Source organism: Halyomorpha halys, unplaced genomic scaffold (genome assembly GCF_000696795.3).
Source record: "Halyomorpha halys isolate HHAL.00 unplaced genomic scaffold, Hhal_1.1 Scaffold3.1, whole genome shotgun sequence".
In the NCBI taxonomy this organism is placed as follows: domain Eukaryota; kingdom Metazoa; phylum Arthropoda; class Insecta; order Hemiptera; family Pentatomidae; genus Halyomorpha; species Halyomorpha halys.
Genome location: NW_027115249.1, coordinates 1,145,557 through 1,157,517, shown reverse-complemented (window position 1 = coordinate 1,157,517; position 11,961 = coordinate 1,145,557). Strand labels below are relative to the sequence as shown.

Here is an 11,961-nt window from a genome sequence, read left to right as displayed (position 1 = left end):
TTTTTATCATTTTTTTATCTATCATTTTATCTTAACATAGTTTCATTTTGTATCTTTTTAGCCCTGATGAAGCCCTGCAAAGTGGGGCGAAACGTTGGAAAATAAATAGTTGTAAACTATTTTTATTTCTCCTTTGACCGCAACCCTGACCATCTCCCTATATATAGCTTATATTTTATTTAATAAATATTTTATATTATTCTAATAATTGAGACGTTTTAATTTTCGTCAGTTCCTTTGTCAATGCCATGTTTTTTTTTAAGGCATTTCACAGTGGAGGTGATGTTTGCCTTGTTATCTACAGGAGACCAACCTATTGTAACCGTGGTTGGGGTTCAAGTTTTTTATTTGGTGGGACCACCACTTGATGAAAAAGGTCAACGCTCTCATGCCGGATTCGAATCGGCGCCGCCTGCAGATTTGAGAACAATAGACTTAGGCCTAACCACCTGAGCTACGGACGGCCTTCAATGTCCTTCACCGCACCTGAAGAAGTATCTCTTTAAAATTACCACAGTCCATAAAATATATATAAAATCTTTAATTTTAATAATTCTGATTCTGTATTATGAAAGAGGAGATAAAATTATATATACTACAATGGAGAAGTTTTGATTCATTCATTATTTATGTCCAAATCGAAAATTTTAATTACACTAATATGCCACCGTTTAGGGGCATGATAAATTTCTATATCCACCGTGAGGTAATGACCTGTATGCTATATGCTGAGCCCGGTATAATATTACTCGTACATCCTAGGTCAGTTAATTACCCGCCAACAAATATTTGATCTCACTTAGAGTAATTAATAGTTATTATGGTCCGGTTAATTGCCTTGTAAGTTACGAAGGTGGTCTTCAAAAACCTTCTGCCTTCACTATGCAAAGTATCATCGCTTCCTACCTTCTATGCATATGAAAGTAATTAGGGGTGCATAAAAGGGTAAGTAATTATTTAAGCATGTTTAAATTCAGGATTGATGAAAGATTTTTATGTTTATACTTCTTATTATAAAAATCGTATGTTATTATAAAAATTGAAGCAGTTCTTCTTGACTAAGTTGTGACGTCACCTTAGCAACCTATAGTCTGTAGCATTTTTATTTCGTTGATGTTACAAAGAATGAAAACTTACATTTTACCACCCTAGCTAGAATAGGTATCTATTTGAATTTATTTTAATTGATTTGGAATTCAACAATTGTATAGTTGTTGTAGTATCGGAAAAGATATGGATGGATTTTTTTATATTTGACGTATGGTTCATAATCCAATACTGATTCGAAACATTTTTATATTAAGGACAATATAATTAAAATAATAAAGAAGGTTTAGTGAACCCAAAGGTTCGATGCCGATACCACCAATAGTTCTCAGTCTAAATCAGTCTTAATGTAATCCTCCCATATCCGTTTCGGTCGAAACGTGGGTGGTGGATCACTGGAAAAGGGAGGTCTGAGAGAGTGAACTAGAGAAAATAAAATTGTCAATTAAATAAAATAAAATCTTTAAATTTTTTTTGTTTAATATTTATTCTTGCTATCTACAACTGTACATTATAATACATTTAGTAAATCTGATCTAAGTTAAATTGGAGTGTCATAGGCGTGTAGAGAAACTGGTAGCACTCTAATGGCATTTTACATTAGCTGGTCTCGTGGCCATCTTCTTTTCAGACGCCTCGGAGGATTGTTAGAAACTAGGGGGTTTGAGAGTTTATGATGGAAGGAGTGATATCCGGTTCGGGCTATATCGGTTCCATAGGGAACATTATAGATTTTACGAAGTATTTTGGATGATAAAGATTGAATACGAGAGAAATTCGAAGGTTTAGTGGAACCCCAAAGCTCAACTCCATATATCCCGATTGGCCTTATTACAGTTATGTAGATCAGTCTTTTGTAATGTGTTGGAAGTTTAGACCGTTTGTCTAGTAAGTGCTGAAATAGTCGGAATCGACGTGCAATTTCCTGTATTTTCAGTCTGGTGTGAGGATTCCATGTCAGTCGTTTGTTCAAATATAGTCCTAGGTAACGGATCTGTTCAACAGGAATAAGTGGGGTATTATTAAAAGATACTGTGGGGCAAGACGAAGGCTTACGACGAAGCACAAATGTAATTCGGTTGGATTTATTTAAATTGATTTTAATCCTCCAGTTTTTGCACCATTTTTCAAGGGTGGTGATTTGGGACTGGAGGGTTTGGGATATAATGTAGGGATTATTGTTCACTGACAAAATACGTGTATCATCGGCATACGTGGTGAGGATAGTGTTAGGATAGGTTGGGATGTCAGTTGCGAAAACTGTATAAAGGATAGGACCAAGGATACTGCCTGGTACACCAGCAGACTGGCGGAATAGGGATGAATAAGCGCCGTTGTAATTTATTTGAAATAATATGTCGGAGAGATAAGAACGGGTATTGAGGAAGTATGCAGGGGGCAGAAATTTACGAATCTTGTATAGCAGTACTCGATTGTAGAGCCAGACTCGATCAAAAGCCTGTTCGACAACAAGAAAGACACCCGAGCAGTACATTCCGCGCTCCAATGGAGACGAGACAACATCAACCACACGATGGCATTGCTGGATAGTGGAGTGGGATGTCCGGAATCCAAACTGATGATCTGGGTTTATGTGGTTAGAATCAAGGATGGAATACAGACGTTTCAAGATGAGTTCATCAAGGATTTTGGCCATGATAGGTAACAGAGATAGGACGGTAGGAGGATGGGTATTCCGGTGGCTTTTGAGGTTTGGGAATTATTTTGATTAACGATAATTTCGAATGGTCAGGAAAATATGTCGATCTGAGTACAGCATTGTAGATGTAGGTGAGGACTATAACAGATTTTCGAGGAAGATGTTTTAGAATATGGGATGTAATTAGGTCATAACCGTGAGCTTTGCGGGAAGGTGACTTCTGAATGATGTTGGATATCTCTGAAGAATGAAATGCTTTAGGAGGAAGGGTCACTTGAAGTGGAGTATTCAATTCTTCTTTAATGTATTTGATATGAGTTGGATTAAGGATGTCATGTTTTTTCATCTCCGATTTCGTCCATATTTGTGATTCAGTAAGAAGAGGGTGATTAAAATTTATGAAGTTAAGAAACTTCTCAGTGGCCGTCCAAAAAGATTTGTCAGTAGTTGTGAGATTTTGAGTTCAGTTAGTTAAATTTTATATTTTGATTTTTTTTAAGTTCTCTTTTGAGTTTGTTTGTCCTTGTAGTATAATATATTTTATCTGCTGGGTATCTAGTCCTGTGCCACTTCCCTCTTGCTCTGCGTTTTTCCTTTAATAAGCGAATGTGCTGTGGCAAGTTAGTACGTATGGTATTATTAATTTTACCGGTCGTTGTGTTGCCGTAAATGAAAAATTCTTATAGATTCGGTTATATTTTTTATTGCTTCGTCAATGTCATGTTTAGTTTTAAGTGGAAGAGTGAATGTTAAATTTATTTTTCTCATTATTGAAATTTACGAATCCAGATTGATGGAGCTGTTAACCATGATTGAGTTATTTCTCCTGATATTATCGTAAATTAACATCCATCTTACGGTCAGTCCTTTGATCTAAAATTTATTCATCATTTGTTACTCTAATGATCTCTAATGTGACCCACTATGGCTAGAAAATAAACAAAACAACAAAATAAAACGTATATTTCCTTCACTAAGATCGATGAGCGATAAACATACCAAAGATTAGAAATACTGCCTATTCACGCCAAACTCTAAACACGCAGCGACCCTTCTTTTATCTGCCTTTAAGGAATGCCATGACCGATTTGTTTTTGTTTCTAATCTTTTTTTATTTATTTATTGATATTTACTACTGTATAAAAAAATACAACAAGTAAATTTGATCATAATGACATAATGATATGATACAGGATGTAGAGAAACTACCCAGTAGTAGAACTCAAAAAACAGTTTACAATATAAGGCCACGAGGCCATCTTCTTTTCAGGCGCCTCGGAGGATTGCCAGGAAGAGGAAGCAAGGTTAGAAACTAGTGGGTTTGGGTGGTTAGGGAGTTTATTATGGAAGGAATAATATCGGGTTCGTTTCTAATCTAAATCGGTTAAATAAAGTTAACCCTTGAAGTTCGTCATAACTTACGATCTTAAGGGCAGGTTACACCATCCCAGTTTAATAAACTACGATTTCGTAAATCTTCAGTAAAATCAATAATTATACATTACACCAGAAAAGCTAACCTTAACCTCTTGCAATAAACATCACCAATGATTGCCGGTTAAACTGAGGTTAAGAGCAAATCTTCGTTTAAGTAGTTAAAGCTTACAGGGAACCTTCCATAGTTCCAGTTGGATCTGTTATCTAGCAATTGTATTTTGTTTTATTTCGTATATTTTCATATTCAATAAAATGGATCTGATCAAAACAGACGATTTGACAAACGTTTAAGACTACAAAGTTACTCATAAATAAGGAAAAAATAACTTATTCCATCCTCGACCAAATAATTTTTAACAGTGGTCGGATAAAAAATGTTTTCAGCGATTTAAACAATCAACAATTGGTTGTTCAATGATTTTTTTTGTTATTTATTTATTTAATGTGATTTACAACTGTACTAATAATAAATAAAATAAGTAAATATGTTGTATGTTTCATTTACACTTGAAAATCTAGGGAAGGAACCACCCATTGGTGTTACTTCAAGCATTAATTTAAATTAGAAGGGTATCCTTTCTAAATACTCGACTAACGCCTGTTAAACAGATTCGATACTTAGGACTCCATCTTGACAAGAGACTTACTTGCAATCCACATACAAGACTGAAACGACAAGAAACTGCTCGTAGATTGCAATTGCTACAACACTTACTTGACAAACGCTCTAAACTTCCCATTCACTACAAAAAATTAGTATACACTACGGTAATCAAACCAATTTGGAAATATGGAATTGAGCTCTGGGGCTCCACCAAACCATCAAATTCCTCCCGCATCCAATCCTTACAATCCAAAATCCTACGTAAAATCCTTAATGCTCCTTATTACGTTACAAATAAACACATTCACAAAAACCTTAGCATCCCATTCGTTGTAGAATTGGCCCAAAACAGATATGCGTCTTTTGATTCTAAACTCCTTAACCATCCTAACCCATTAATACATCTTTCATCTTTAACAATCCCTGATAATCCTCCGAGATGTCTGAAAAGAAGATGGCCACAGGACCTTCTAATTTAAATTAATGTTTGAAGTACCACCAATGGGTGGTTCCTTCCCAAGATTTTCAAGTTTATATGAAACATACAACATATTTACTTACTGTATTATTTTGTAAATCTCATTAAATAAATAAAAAATTAGAAGGTCCCGTGGCCATCTTCTATTCAGACGCCTCTAAGGATTATCAGGGATTGTTAAGGATGAGAGATTAAGAATTAATAGGATCCTAACCTAGGGCAAGTAGTTTGAAATGAAAAGACGCATATCTGTTTTGGATTAAATTTTCAACGAATGGAATGTTAAGGCAATTGTGGATGAGTTTATTTGTAACGTAATAAGGAGCATCTAGCATTTTACGTAGGATTTTGGATTGTAAGGATTGGATGCGGGTGGAATTTGATGGTTTGGTGGAGCCCCAGAGCTCAATTCCATATGTCCAAATTGGTCTGATTATCGTAGTGTATACTAATTTTTTGTAGTAAATGGGAAGTTTAGAGAGTTTGTCAAGTAAATGTTGTAGCAATCGGAATCTACGATCAGTTTCTTGTCATTTCAGTCTTATATGTGGATTCCAAGTCAGTCTCTTGTCAAGATGTAGTCCTAAGTATCGAATCTCTTCAACCGGCGTTATATTTACAAATAGTTCTCGTTCTTTCAGAAAAGACATAATCTTATTTAAATATGTTTCCTCATTTCCCAAGGCCTCTGATATATTTGAAGGTATGCCTAGTTCATTTATTCTTATAGTGTAAAAAACACACTTTTCGAAGATATAATTTATTATCATTCTTTGATTACATTTCTTACATCTAAATGAAACTACATAAAAATGATCGAAAGCAATAAACATCGCGTGACTACATTGTACCAATATAACAGGTACAGTTTTTGTGGTATTTGGGTCTACATAAATAAAAATCTACGGAAATTATTTTTTTTACCCAGAAGTACTTAAAAATTATAAGCGAACTCGTCCAGATCTTTAGCACAATCGGACTTTACCGAATCAATGAATGGAACGTCAAAAATATTATTTTTCTCGGTAAGAAGCCTGTTGTAATAGTTCTTGTCAGTCTTTGACAGTCCATTCCTCTTATTTAAAATAATCCTTAGCTGAATGTATATTCTACTTGCGTACTAAGTCCTTGCTGTACAGTTAATATCCCGAATTCTTCCCTAAAAGATTCTGTTAAAAATAGGACACTTTGTTTTGTAGTTTTGTAGAATTATATTTATTATCAATTTCATGTTGTATATATAATTATAATGCAAACTGCCCTTTTATTAAACTATTATAATTAAATATTAATTAAACTAACATAGTAAACTTAGGGCACCTTTTTGAAGAGCCAAATGAAACGGCTGGCTGCTAATCTCAAACGAATACCAACCTCCCTGCCTGATTTGCATCGTCAATTTGTTTCACATCTCTCTGAGGCACTAGCATTTTGTCTTTATCAATTACAGATTAAACTAAATCATAATTAACGAAGGTTTCTTGTCAAGTTAACATTTACATAAAGATATTTGAATATAACACAAGAGTATATGTATAAATTTTATACTCGACGATGTAATTAAGAAGAAAGTACAAAAAAAAAAAAAAAAAAGCATTTGTTTGTGGAAGAACTCCCCTCACATATTGAAGATACTGCCTCCTAGTGGCAAGCACTTGCAGCAGTCTCGGTAGCAGCGATATTGGCTTGTACAGGTAGAAGTGTGAACACCGTCTTTCACCACGAGTGAGAAGTTCTTCACCACACCAAGACCAAAGGACAGGCAGCATAAAGGAGGGAACAGAAGATAATAGAAGAGAACAAGAATATCTACCAAAGAAAAACTCAATTGCCCACCAAGTTAACAACGATACCTTTCATTATCATGTGATCCCATTTAAATCAATGGTATAAATCAAAATTAACAACCAACCTATATTTTACAACACTTTGGTTAAACCAGATATAATCAGTTTTGTTGTAATATTTTCAAGAATAGAGGTATATATTCAGTTTGTTTACCATCAATAATTTATATCAAATACATTCCACTTCATTTATACCAGCGATGGTAGAAAACTATTATTAATTCGGGCAATATTCCCTCACAATGAAACCCGAGTTAAACTTAAATAATACAGTTTTATTGATTTAATGTAGTCCTGATTTTTAGTAACGCGGCCTTAGAGTTTTGTAAGATTAACTATAGTGAAGTATATCTTTGAATAAATAAATTTGAGACGATATAGTTTCAATGACACAATGGACAACTACTATTTGCAGGCTAGTGTATACAACTTTTCTCCTAGAGTGTTCTTTGACAAATCTGTCCGGATACTCTCTGGAATAATTGACGAACTAATTTTACCATTAACATTGTGTTTCTTATATACATGGTTGAGGAGGATGGGGCAAGGTACTGGTACTGGTAAGTCCGGCAAGTGGGCCTATTGGTCCTTTTTGTCATCCCCCAGACAACCCAATGTAATGGCTCTTTTATGTATCTCAAGAACCCGCAACAAGAAACTGCTCGTAGATTCCGATTGCTACAACACTTACTTGACAAACGCTCTAAACTTCCCATTCACTACAAAAAATTAGTATACACTACAATAATCCGACCAATTTGGACATATGGAATTGAGCTCTGGGGCTCCACCATCAAATTATTCCCGCATCCAATTGTTACAATCCAAAATCCTACGTAAAATCCTTGATGCTCCTTATTACGTCACAAATAAACTCATTCATAAAGACCTTAACATCCCATTCGTTGCAGATTTGACCCAAAACAGATATGCGTTTTCTTATTCCAAACTCCTTAATCTTTCATCCTTAACAATCCCTGATAATCCTCCGAGGCGTCTGAAAAGAAGATGGCCACGGGACCTTCTAATTTAAATTAATGTTTGAAGTACCACCAATGGGTGGCTCCTTCCCAAGATTTTCAAGTGTATATGAAACATACCACATATTTACCTATTGTATTATTTGTACAGTTGTAAATTACATTAAATAAATAATTAAAAAAACAAAAACCGTTTCAAAATCGGCTTAAAATTGTTTTAGGTTCCAAACACTTAATATATAAAAACAGAGATTGGCCTGTTAATAATTACTACATGTTAATAACTGGTGCACTTTCCCTAATTAATCATGAAGAACTACATCAAAAAATATAAAATTTCTGGAAATGCTAAAAACTAACTTGCTTTTTACTTTTGAAAGAAAGAACCATTATTTTTCACCTGGAACAGAAAAATTAACGCTTGGGGCCTGCAACAGAACGCTATCGGTTCAATTCCCACCTGGGTCAGTCAATACTTCTTGTACGGTGACCCTGAGAAATGAATATTGAAATTCACGGTCTAGGGCTGTATCGGTCTCTGATAAAAGACTTGAGAATTTGCCATTGTTTAGCAAACGTGTGGAAGCAGTTTTATGAGAGTGTTTGTATATTAAACGCATTATGCAGTATATTGCGCATAGGGAGAAGTGAGGGGGGGTTTGTTTATTGTTCCGTGCAGTTCGACTCACGCTACCCCCTCCAGAGCTCAAGATATTATCTAAATTGGCCCGCCCCGGCTCAACTTCCTAATTCTACCTATTTATAAGTTTAGTTGCCGAGAACACGGAGCGCCGTCGAGAGCTGGACGGGGTCGACATGCCACTCCGTGAGTACACTCTTCTATCATCGAATAGTCTCTGAAAGGGATCCAGCTGGGTACTCAGGTCTCCATCTTGGATCTTTGCGTTTGCGCGTTAAGACATTGCGCGTAACCCTCGCGTAACCCCCTCGATTGTCGAAGCTGCACTGTATAATATATGACAGATGACTTGGTATTTGTCGCACTAGGTCCAGTGAGATAGTTATACTAAATGTACTGTGCCAATGAAGTTACTGTCATGACTGTACTGCCATGGCAATACATTCGAAACTGTCACGTTAAAGTTCGTTTACACGGTGACACTTTACAGCCGCAACAGCAACTGCTATAGTTAGAACTTTACAACAGTTGTCACGGTAACATTTACTGTCGTGTAAGTACATTAACACTATCAGGTCTAGAGTGAATACCACTTCTATATATCGTGGTAGTGAAGTTACTATCACATACAGTCCGTTTATTAGTGATTAATTATTGTAAATAAAAATTAAATTACATTACCATCTCGGAGATTTTATATAACTTTAAAAGTTGAAGATTCCTGAAATGCATTATTACATACGATGCAATAGTTGCACTAAAATCTGCAACAGGGAAACCCATTTACCACATGCAGGATCCTTGACTGTGAAATGTCGTATCACTAATACTAACTATATACAAAATAATTGAATACGTTATTAGATAAAGTTTTAAAATTTTATAAAATATATAACTTTACTTTAAATGATGTTGTAAATAACCCTTTTAATATAGCACATCGTTAATTTTTATTAAGTAATTTTTTTTTTAATTTTATTAGTTTTTAGGATTGAAAATATAGTCAATAACGGTTTGAACCCTGAGCTTTATGAGTTTATATTCCATAACTGCTAGAATGTAGGTCTCCCACGTGGCATCTTGGTAATGTCTATCGCTCGTTTTCTCTGCCTTATTACAACTGTGGACACATTTATTAGGTTTCTACCAGATGAAGGGCATAAATGTATTTATTTTATTTATTTTTTAAAAATAAAATTCCATAAAAAACTAATTTTAAGATCGTTGATTAGTCATACAAAATAACTAAATATGGCGCGAGTGCGGTCAAAATCACTCAATTAGTAAACATTTTATTATTATAAAGAATCCTTGGCTTTTCTTTAAGATGTAAGGCCTGACGAAGCTCCGCAACGTTGGACGAAACGTGAGTTCATAATAAACAGTTTATTTACTATTTTAGTTATTTTGAACGCACCCGCAGCATCATTTTTTCAGTAAAAAACATTAATCATTAATAAACAGACCTAGTAAATACCAGGGCCCTGTTTCATAATGAAAGCTGATAGTATTAGTTCATAGTACAAGTGTAGAAACTAGTGTGGTAATTGCACTAATACAATTTTTTTTCATGATAGGGAGGACTATTAGTGATATTACAGGAGTTAAAAAGTACTAAAGTACAATTTACTATTTTACAAGTCAGTGTAATTGAATTAAGTTAAATCGACAAGACTAATAGTATTAGTTTGTACTTTATTATGAAACAGGGCCCAGGAGTCTTCAACATTTTTATGAGTTTAGGTACAATTATATGAAATCTCCAAGATGGTAATGTAATTTTTTTATTGATTAAAATAAAATTTGATAAAAAATTAATGACTAATAAATAGGCTTTTAGTGTCAGTAGCTTCACAACCACTTCAGACACTGACGTTTATCAAGTTAAACCAGTAATGCTGCGACAGTAAATGTAAATATTGCGACAGTACGGTAAATCTTGTCATTGACGGCTATTGTAAGTGTTATTAAATTCAATAATTACTACAGTTGTGATAGTTCCTGCTGTGTAAACTGGCTCTAACGTAACAGTTTTTCACTGCTTTACACTCACACAAACGAATTCAATGTAATTGTTTCTACCATCAAGCAATATTTGTGAACCATAGACGTGAGTTTTTACTAGTTGATGATTTTTTTTTTTAAAATATCCACAAAAAGTATTTCGGCTAAATCAATACCAACAAAAGTTAGTGTAGATATTGTAGTTTTCCAAAAGTAGGTTTGTTTCTTGAAATATTTTTTTTTCTAAATTTCTAGGGCCACTTTTAATTTAATACTAAAAAATCAGTTTTTGCATATTTGTGAAAGTCCAGAAAAAATTAGCTTTATTGGCCTAGGTGATGAGACTATAAAAAATAAAAGTGTACATATTGGAACAACTTTTATGTACGTTTCATTGACGTATTGATACGTATTACGTCAGGGGCTTTCTTAGAAGATTTAGCCAAAATAAGGTGAGAACAATAATCAAATTAACCACTATTAATCAAAATATAATTTTATTAATAGGAAAAATGATTTTAATGATAGAAAAATTAAGATTCATATTTTTACACCTGAAAATATTAATAGAAAAAAAAATTCCATCGAAATTCATTAGAATTACAGAAAATTTAAACAATTTTGAGTTCTATGCACAAAAATGGCAGTTTTCCACCATTGTGCGCCACTGCAGTTTCCACATAGCAAAGACTTACGCCTTAGTTCCCTAAATAACCCCTATGTGGGTAGAACTACGTGTTCTATCAACTATTACACCCGACTAGGTGTGACAGTATTGTGACTTTAACTATCATACAACTTATTTCATGGCCAATTATATTATAGTGGTCATGGGCCAATCAATCTCAAAACTCTTTCACAACATTTTTATTTAAAATAAATTAAGCATATCTCTATCATATGAAAAGGTTTTATTTTAGTAATAACATTATAATATTTTATATTACATTTAAGTAGAAATAATAAAAAAAGGTTGTAAAAAATAGGGTTTAACTGATGAAGAATTTTATTCATTGTATAATCAAAACGTTTAGGCACGGGAAAAAATATAAAAAAGAGGGAGAGAGAGAGAAAGAGAGAGAGAGAGATTTTATTGTTCTTGAATTATTTACAATTTTACAATAAACCATGATGCTCTGAGACTACAGTGTCTCATTGAGCAATTTAAACTATTCACGTTTCTGGGTACAATATAAATTTTTTGAAAACAAGTACAACAGATAACTAAAAAAGAAAAGAATATTTTTAAACATGTTAACTTCTT

At 33.9% G+C, this 11,961-nt stretch overlaps 1 protein-coding gene across 7 annotated transcripts in view; it reads left to right on the top strand.

Annotated features, from left to right (window-relative positions):
* Trpgamma (Transient receptor potential cation channel gamma) overlaps window positions 1-11,961 on the top strand; it is a 980,713-nt gene that overhangs the window by 677,726 nt on the left and 291,026 nt on the right. Inside the window, exon 1 of one of the 7 annotated variants that reach the window (XM_067052324.1) lies at window positions 8,838-8,879. The exons of the other annotated variants lie outside the window; for them this stretch is intronic. The gene's annotated coding sequence lies outside the window, so the exon portion shown is untranslated. Of the gene's footprint in view, window positions 1-8,837; window positions 8,880-11,961 lie in introns of those variants that run through there. 7 annotated transcript variants of the gene reach the window in all.